At 45.2% G+C, this 9,578-nt stretch overlaps 1 long non-coding RNA gene across 2 annotated transcripts; it reads left to right on the top strand.

The window, feature by feature from the left end:
* The first annotated feature begins 1,952 nt into the window (after positions 1 to 1,952).
* Positions 1,953 to 5,155, top strand: LOC109736374 (uncharacterized). Of its 2 annotated transcripts, XR_012184069.1 has the most exons (3): positions 2,267 to 2,669; positions 4,264 to 4,771; positions 4,882 to 5,155. It is a non-coding gene; the product is annotated as an uncharacterized lncRNA (long non-coding RNA). The 2 variants fall into 2 exon arrangements; XR_012184068.1 differs by having other exon boundaries at positions 1,953 to 2,669; positions 4,264 to 5,155.
* The last annotated feature ends 4,423 nt before the right edge of the window (positions 5,156 to 9,578 follow it).

Below are 9,578 nucleotides of genomic sequence, written 5' to 3'. Positions count from 1 at the left end.
CTCATTGGATGAACCACGATGTCGAGGATTCAATCAATCCTGCATACAATTCCCTTTGTCTATCGGTATGTTACTTGCCCGAGAAACGATCGTCGGTATCCCGGTACCTTGTTCAATCTCGTTACCGGCAAGTCTCTTTACTCATTCCGTAACACATCATCCCGTGATCAACTCCTTTGTCACATTGTGCACATTATGATGATGTCTTACCGAGTGGGCCTAGAGATACCTCTCCGTTTACACGGAGTGACAAATCCCAGTCTCGATTCGTGCCAACCCAACAGACACTTTCGGAGATACCTGTAGTGCACCTTTATAGCCACCCAGTTACGTTGTGACGTTTGGTACACCCAAAGCATTCCTACGGTATCCGGGAGTTGCACAATCTCATGGTCCAAGGAAATGATACTTGACATTAGAAAAGCTCTTAGCAAACGAACTACACGATCTTGTGCTAGGCTTAGGATTGGGTCTTGTCCATCACATCATTCTCCTAATGATGTGATCCCGTTATCAACGACATCCAATGTCCATGGTCAGGAAACCGTAACCATCTATTGATCAACGAGCTAGTCAATTAGAGGCTTACTAGGGACATGGTGTTGTCTATGTATCCACACATGTATCTGAGTTTCCTATCAATACAATTCTAGCATGGATAATAAACGATTATCATGAACAAGGAAATATAATAATAACCAATTTATTATTGCCTCTAGGGCATATTTCCAACAGTCTCCCACTTGCACTAGAGTCAATAATCTAGTTCACATCACCATGTGATTAACACTCACAGGTCACATCACCATGTGACCAACATCCAAAGAGTTTACTAGAGTCAACAATCTAGTTCACATCACTATGTGATTAACACTCAATGAGTTTTGGTTTGATCATGTTATGCTTGTGAGAGAGGTTATTAGTCAACGGGTCTGAACCTTTCAGATTCGTGTGTGCTTTACGAATATCTATGTCATCTTGTGGATGCTACCACGAGCTACTTGGAGCCATTTCAAATAAATGCTCTACTATACGAATCCGGTTTACTACTCAGAGTCATCCGGATTAGTGTCAAAGTTCGCATCGACGTAACCCTTTATGATGAACTCCTATTCACCTCCATAATTGAGAAAATTCCTTAGTCCACTAGATACTAAGGATAAGTTCGACCGCTGTCATGTGATCCATTCCCGGATCACTATTGTACCCCTTGACCAACTCATGGCAAGGCACACTTCATGTGCGATACACAGCATAACATACTGTAGAGCCTACGTCTAAAGCATAGGGGACGACCCTCGTCCTTTCTCTCTCTTCTGCTGTGGTCAGGTCTTGAGTCTTACTCAATACCGGCAAGTCTCGATCTTACATTCCGATCTTGAGATGGGGTGATCTCAGTATCTTTCATTTTACCGGACAATCCGTCGAGGGTTTGTCCACACCAGAGCAGGTCAACATAATTATGCCGCTTTTGTTCAAACGATAAGCATAGAGATTCACCTATGTAAATTAAACAACCCTGCATCCCAACGCTTTCCCTGTCGGATCTGTCCTACTTCGGATCCACACGCAAGGGAGCGAACGAGCCCTGTCGCCTTAGGTTGGGATATGTCAAAAATTTGCATATTTGTATATTTCTTATTTATACTGATTTATTGCAACGACTCCTGGGTAGATGGACGGAGGGCTCGGGAATGGAGTGCACGGTATTGGAAGCTTTCGACGGAGCCGCGACCAGAGTCGACTCGGTCGTCGAGGGCGACCCGATCATCGAAGGCGACGTTAGTGATCACATGGGTGGTGCAGGATGTTGATACGTGTCAATTGTTGGCCGACATATGCTACCTACACTGCTTAAGTAGGTAAAAGTATGCAACCAAATTACTATATAAAAATTAGTTTAATTTAAAAAAATTCAAAAATAGTGAGGTCATTTGGATTTGTGGTTTACAAGTTGCAGATAATCAAAGTTTGGTCAATAGAATTACTATCTTCTTTCAAACAAAAAAGAAGGGCTACGTCGATCACATATTTTAGTATTTTTTTTGCCTGGATAATCAAAGTATTATTTTTTACGCTATTAGACATTTTAAAAAAAGTAATATACGCTATCTGGTGGAGCGCGTCCGCGTCCGCGCGATGGATCAGACGCCCTGGTCTGTCTGGTGGGTTGCGCCGCGCGAGATCTCCTCCTCCCTTTCCTTCGATCATTTTTTCGGTTTCCTTCGCTCCTTTTTCCCACGATCCTTTTCCTCTTTCTTTTTCACGCGCCGGACCCTGGTCCTTAAAAAAACCATAGCGACCCGAGTCATACCTCGATCCCTGTTCCGCCGCCGCGCGACCCGAGTGCTGGCCGCATCCAGCAGCCACATCATGGCGGCGCGACGAAGCAGCCCACGCCAGCGCCTCCCTGCCGCTCCCCTCTCCCTCTAACCTTGCTCCGCCACCCGCCGCTCGGTGCCTTCCGCCCGTCGGCCTCCTCCTTCCTGGATCTCGGCTGGTCGATCCTGCAGCAGCTCTCGCTGGATCTCAGCTGGATCAGACGCCCTGCAGTAGCTCTCCCCTGGTCAACCGCCCCTTTGCTCAGCGCCGCCCGGACTGGCTCGCCTGCCTCCCTTGCGACCATCGAGCTCGACTGACTTGCAGCTAATACCTCCAGAACAACAATAGTATGATTATCCCCTCATGTTTCCCTCTGTATTTTTCATTGCAAGTGCAGCAAATTTAGATTCAAAATACATCACATGGGCATTAGTACTGTGCTATACATACAACATAAGGATGCTGATTTTAGGTTGAAAGTAGCAGACTGATTTTCCCTTGCTTGCTGTTTTATTGGTATGTAGAACCACACATTCGTGGAGGTCAGTAGCATAAAGGTATGCTATGTTCTTGAGCAGAAGAGCAGATCATGATGCAGGTGGTGGACAAACAAAGCAAATGGCAAATTTTCCCTTTCATGATTTACACTTAAATCGACAACGCTATAAATGGGCATCTTAACATGAAACACTAATCAACATACTTGTGGCCTAGGCAACGTACTGTACCAAGTTAGGTAAGCTAATTAAATTGCTCCACCTAATACATTACTGCAAAACAAATAACTGATATGTCCTGACCAGTTAGTTCTTGGCAGTGAGAGCTTGTTTCCCTTGATACGATCCCAGTTGTCCAACTTGATGGAACACCTCAGGTCTTTGCAAGGCAGTACCTTGGCATCTTTCCTCCGAAGCTCGCTCAGTAGTCAGTATGAGATGCTTGCCAACCAGGTCCTACAGCCGGGCACTCAGAATCTTGATTAGAACCCTCCTTCAGGATTGGACCCAAACACACCTGTACTATTCATTTCTTTGTTGAGCACAGGAGGTCTGGTATCAGCCGCGCCACCTGTTCCGCCCTTCTTTTCTGCATCAACCGCATTGATTCTGAACCCAAAAGAATTGAGCTGCTGCATCTCTTGTAATAACTCCAGGCTTCAGTACTCTTCTCAAAGACAGTGCCATTCTTGGGTTGATAGTTCTTAACTACATATAACATCACAACTAGCTGTCAACTGAAAAAAAACCCAGGAAAACACCAACTGTGACAAAAAGAAAGTTCCGCAAATAATCAAGACACTTGGAAGGTCATGTGAGTGCATATATGTAGAACGATTATGTTTGAGTATATGAAACTGATACTATGAAATTAGTTTTGGGTCCTTGTTATGCAGGTTGTTTATGCCACTAAACTTTTATATACTGAAATTGCAATGCAATATAGAGCATTACAGCTCTGGAAACCAACATGTGTTACTTACTGAAAATTATTTTGAAGTTACTAATTACTATGATTGTCATAAGAGATAATATACTTTTTATGCTGTTCTACTGATACATGACCCTGCAAATGGTTAAAGATGTGATAGTCAGATATAACCCCATCATTTAAAGTAAGGTTATTGCCAAAGTTAATAGTAGTTAAAACTTTTGAGCCGTGATCTCTTCACTGTCTCTCTCTGAATTTCTGTTTTTGCATTATCTAGCCAACTACTAAACTGAACTTATTTACCCTCATGTCACATATACTACCATGTGACAGTAATACTATTTCTTCTTCCGTCAACCAAATTTTGCTTTACAATGTATAGATAAATTTTGCTTTACCATGTGACAGTAATACTAGTATGTATGTATCCCTGTTGTCTTGTCTTGTAATGCATCTAGTAATGCTATTGACTGTAATGCAGCTACTAAAGCAGCTGTTATGTTTGTTTAACAGGACTGGCTTTACGGAGATAAGGCAAAAATGACACGACATAAGAGCTGGATGGACAGGGAAAGAGATTCTGTTGAGTGGCAAACTGGCATGAATGATTTCTTGAATTTAGCCTTCGATGGTGCTCACCCAGACTCAACAGTCCCATGCCCATGTAGGAGATGTCTCAATATTGTTCAGAAAAAGAAAAGGGATGTTCATAGTGACTTGCTGCTCAATGGGATGGATCCAACCTACACTCACTGGATATACCATGGTGAACAATCGGATGAGGGAAGCATGTCTGAAGATTCTGATAATGAAGACGATGTAGATGATGGTTCTGGGGTATGTGACATGCTCAATACTCTCATAAGGGGCACAAACATGCAAAGCAATGAAAACATTGGTGAAGGTGTGGGAGACATTCATGTGGATGATTCCAGCGGTGATGAAAGGAACCAGGAGCCAAATGCAACAGCTAAGGTCTTCTTCGAACTATTGAAAGAGGCAAAAAAAGAGTTGTACCCAGGTTGCAAGGATTTCATGAAGTTATCTTTCATTGTGAAGCTTTACCAAATCAAGTGTGTGTCTGGGATGACCAATAGAGCATGTGACTTACTTCTGCAGATGTTCACGCAGGTGTTGCCAAAGGGTCACTACATTCCTACAAATCTCGGAAAAGTAAGGAAGGTGATCCGAGATCTTGGGCTGGACTACAAGAAGATACACGCTTGTGCTGTCATTTTGATACACGAGATACAATCTATACAAGTATGGCTGCTGAAACTTGTGTGCTGTAATTTTGAAACATGTGTTATATATCTCGTTGAGATGGTTTGTTATATCCTACTAAAATCTTGTGTCATATGTCCTTATATATATCTTGATGTAGTGTTGTTGATTTGCTGATGAATTCTTGCTGGAAATTAGGCTGGGATACAGTTGTTATGCTGCTCAATTGGTGGCTGGAGAGCTGTTTAAATGGAGCCTGGGAGTGTTTAAAAATAGCTAGTATGCAGCCTTGCTCAATTTCTTTGTTTAACACATAAATGTATATTGAATCTCCTTTTTTTATTAAAGCACACATAAATACATACAATCACATCAAGCAAGATACATAAAAATTAGGAAGAGAATGTGAGGATTTGTTGCTCAGTTCTCACGACTCACCTTTGTGAGAAGGGCACTGAGCTTGCCGTCTTTCTGGTGCCGAGGAGGACCTTGCTACCGGGGGAGGTCAGTAGGGCGAGTGGAGGAGACCCTGGCGGTGCAAGAAACCCTAAAGTGAAGGGCGTCCGCGAGTGTGCAACGCTTCACACATGCGTAAGCGAGCCTTCCTCCAAGTCGTGGTACCACCGATGCCCACTTTGCAAGATATGTGACTAAAATGCAACTTATGTGCAAGTTGTGGTACCTAATGTCTTAATACCTCTGTAAACTAGTACGCCCCTTTAATCAGATCATGCGAAATAGTATAATAAATAAAGGAAAAAAATTAGGAGCGCTGTCGAGAATACCGTTGCAATATCCTGCTCCCTTTTTAGGCAACACTAGAGGATTGTTGCATTATGTTTGTACGTATTACCATGAATGCTCAATTTGTCGCAATATGTAATAGTTATTGCAACACAACGAAGGTGAGGCAAAAAGTCACCCTATTACAACCAATACATGCTTTGTTGCAATAGTATCCATGACTAGCGCCACATGTCAGAGTTGTTGCAATATATGTCTAAATATTACCACAAAGATGTAATTTGTTGCAATACCTAGCCTTTATTGCAACAAGATGACCAATTCATGCAACGGAGCAAACTGTCGCAATATCACTACCATATTACAACGCCAATGCAGCTTGTGGCAATACATGGCTTCTATATTGCAACAAAACAAGGACTTAGCGCGATGAAACGAAATTGTGGCAATATGTAGATCCTATTACCACGAACTGGAATTTTGTGGTGATATAGCATTTTATTGCAACAAAAGATAGTTGTAGCAATAATTTTTGTTGCAATAGACCGGCATCCTTGTAGTGACTGTAATATGTAATTATCTCTACTTGTGCAAACAGGGATCTTCTTTGAAGATACCATATATTTTAGTGGAACTGCACAAGAAGATGTTGGAAACATTAAACTAATCGAGGAGTATATAGTAAGCATGGCCACCACCGTAGATAGCAACAGATGGTTCCAGAGAAGTGCTTCGTCTGTATGCTCTACACAATAAGCCTCCTGACAAAGGTTGGTACTTGCCCACTGATTTCATCCATATGATTGAGCTTTGTCATCTCTATTGGTGTTGTGCTACTGTTTAGATACTGTCATGAAAAAGTGGTATTGTCCTTGAGAAGTGCTTCATCTGTGATGTTTTAAATATTTCCTTTCCTTTTATTCGAGCAAGCAGGGATGCTAGCATTTAGTAGTCCTCTTGTCTTTGCACAACAGGATCATCTTCCTCTGAAGAAGAATATGGAGTACGTGAAGTGACTAGTTCCGATTATGCCAGGATGAAGAAGCCCTGTCTATCTTCTGATCAGAAGGAGCAGTTGAAGGATGGTTACATTACTCCCCACAAGACCAAACTAACTTCAGCTCAGAAGGACTGACAAATCTCCATTTTTTGCTGTCATGCGCGAGTACAATGTTCTTCTAGGATTCTTTCTGGTGAGTTCCATTTTTCTAAAAGTGTGCTCTACATGGACCATGTATGTGCCTGTTGAAACTGTCAATTCATAGTACAATTTGCTTTATACTAATCACTTTTTGTATTTGTGCAAACAGGGGTGCTCAGCTTGATTTCAATGGGAACTGCACAAAATGTTCATGAATCGAATCATTCATTTCCACCACAAGAAAGGAGGTGCCGATAAGTTCAAGGCGTTGCAACATATAAGGGCGAAATCATACAAGCTACGCGCGAATTTGGTTGATTTTGGTGGAACTGCACAAAAAGAACAGCTGGTTTATTTAGCACGAGGTGCCATGTCAATGTCCGAACTGATGACAAACCCTGCCCATTCCACAATCGTAGGCATTTGATATTTTGGAATGGGACAACCTTGTCAAATTTTGCTCATTGATTTTAGCAAGACATGCGTTTGATATTTTCGAATGGGACGCCCTTTGCTGTCAGCAGCGTCGATCAATTTTTTCTTTATTCTTTAGTTGTGAAGTAAATATTGCCTCTGACATGTGAGTCGCTGAGATGCATAATCATCGATTGTTTTGAATGTTCTCTATGAATTGCCAGGCCTGTGTGTTTGATTGCAATGTACAGAAACGCTAAAAATCTGCTCAAACTCTTTGTACTCCTTCTGTTCCTTTTTACTTCGCACATTGTGAAAGTGCATACTTTTTTGTATAAGATTGGTCAAAGTAGAGATACTTTGACTGCAGACAAAACTTGTATGCAGACTAGAAAGGACCGGAGGGAGTACATGTGAAACTGCTGCAAACGAGGTGATCACCCTGGGAATAATGCTAGTACGTATTGTTTTGCATGTTCATCCAATGCCAGTGATACAGGAATTCGAACTAATCGAAATAAATTCATTCATACACGGTCGGATTTCATATAAACATGCCGGATTTCATTACATTTCATACATTCTTCAACTAAAAAGGGGTGCGCTGGAGGTATAATTAATTAACCGAAGCTACCCACCTGTGTCCCGCTGAGCCGAACAGAAGCTTCGGTGAGTTAACTGCAGGTGCAGTTGCGTAACTGACATGTGGCCTGTTGGGCCCACGTGTCAGTCAGCCAACTGCACCAGCAGTTAAGTAGAAGCAGCGTTCTTCTCCAGCGCAGCTCTCCGACTCCACGTCGCCGCCAAGAAGCTAACCGGCCGTCAATGGTCAACCCGCCTAGCTTGGCTTCAACCGGAGGGTAGCAGCGGTGGCCTTACTTGGACCCGAGCGGCGGCGACCTACCGTGTTCTACTCTTCCTCGTTTTCTGTGTGGCGCGGCCTCGTTAGCAGCAGAGCGGGGCCTCGGCGGAGTCGGCGATGTCCTTTGTCTCGTTGCCGGCGGGCGGCGCTTTAGCGGAGTGGTGGAAATCCTCCCCCACGTTGCCGGCAGGGTGGGGGCGTCGGCTGAGCCGGCGATGTCCTGTGCCTCGTTGTTGGCGGGGCGGGGCCTCGGCAGAGCCAGCGGTGTCCTCTGCCTCGTTGTTGGCGCCGCGGGGCCTCGGCGGAGTAGGGCCTCGTCGACGCCAGCGGAGCGGGGACTCGTCGGAGCCGGCATTGTCCTCTGCCTCATCCTCGGTCTCGCCAAACAGCGCCTCGCCCGCTTCATCGCCCTCTTTGCTAGCCACTTTGTAGGCGGCCGAAGCCTCCGCCACCCACATGCGGTACCGCCAGCGCTCGAGGCGGCCCTTCCGGGCGGAGCGGTACGAGTCGAGCAGCGCCTCCTGCTCCGCCCGCTCCGCGGCGATCTGCTCCTTCGCCTGCAGGTGCTCCTAGAGGAGATGGTGGTTGTAGGCGGCGTTGGCCTGCGCCTCCCAGAACTGCTCCTCACGCATCTGCCTCACCCTGTCCATATATTGGGCACGGGCCTCGCCGATGGTCATGGTGCAATGCACCGGCGAGGATGGCGCGGAGGAGGGGGTTGGCGCTGGATCGTCGACTACCATGTTCTCTATTGGGACGTCGTCGTCCTCCGGCTGCCTGCCGGCCAGCCGGTCGGCAGCAATGTCAGCCATCTCCTTGTCGTCCATCGTCTGCCCGCCCCGAAGAGCGCTGGAGCGCGAGGAAGCCATGGTGGGCAGTAGTGGTGTGGACAGGAGAGAGGGAACGGATGCGGATGACTGCGGCTATGGCCGGCGCAGCAGTTTATATAGCAATGGTGGGCGGGCGGAGGGACGGACGTGTGGTGCTGGAGTAGCCGCCTCGGCAACCGCGTATCATTAATGTGGGCGGCAGATGGACGGACGGACGGCACTTGTGTTGTTTGAAGGCGGAGCAATCGCCTGCACCGGGAAGCGGGGCGGGCGGCGCTGACTGTTTCGGGCGGAAAGCGTGCGCGGGCGAGGAGATGACTTTACTTGGAGAGGATGACAATGGGGACCTGATACGTCCATTTTGCATCATGCTTTTGTATCGATATTTATTGCATTATGGGTTGTTATTACACGTTATGTTACAATACTTATGCCTATTCTCTCTTATCTTACAAGGTTTACATAAGGAGGGAGAATGCCGGCAACTGGAATTCTGGGCTGGAAAAGGAGCAAAAATTAGAGACCTATTCTGCACAACTCCAAAAGTCCTGAAACTCCACAAAAGTCATTTTTGGAAAATATAAAAAATATTGAGCGGAAGAAGTTCACCAGA

This window comes from Aegilops tauschii, chromosome 5 (assembly GCF_002575655.3).
Source record: "Aegilops tauschii subsp. strangulata cultivar AL8/78 chromosome 5, Aet v6.0, whole genome shotgun sequence".
In the NCBI taxonomy this organism is placed as follows: domain Eukaryota; kingdom Viridiplantae; phylum Streptophyta; class Magnoliopsida; order Poales; family Poaceae; genus Aegilops; species Aegilops tauschii.
Note: the sequence above shows the minus strand (reverse complement) of the source record. Positions and strands in the feature narration are given on the sequence as shown.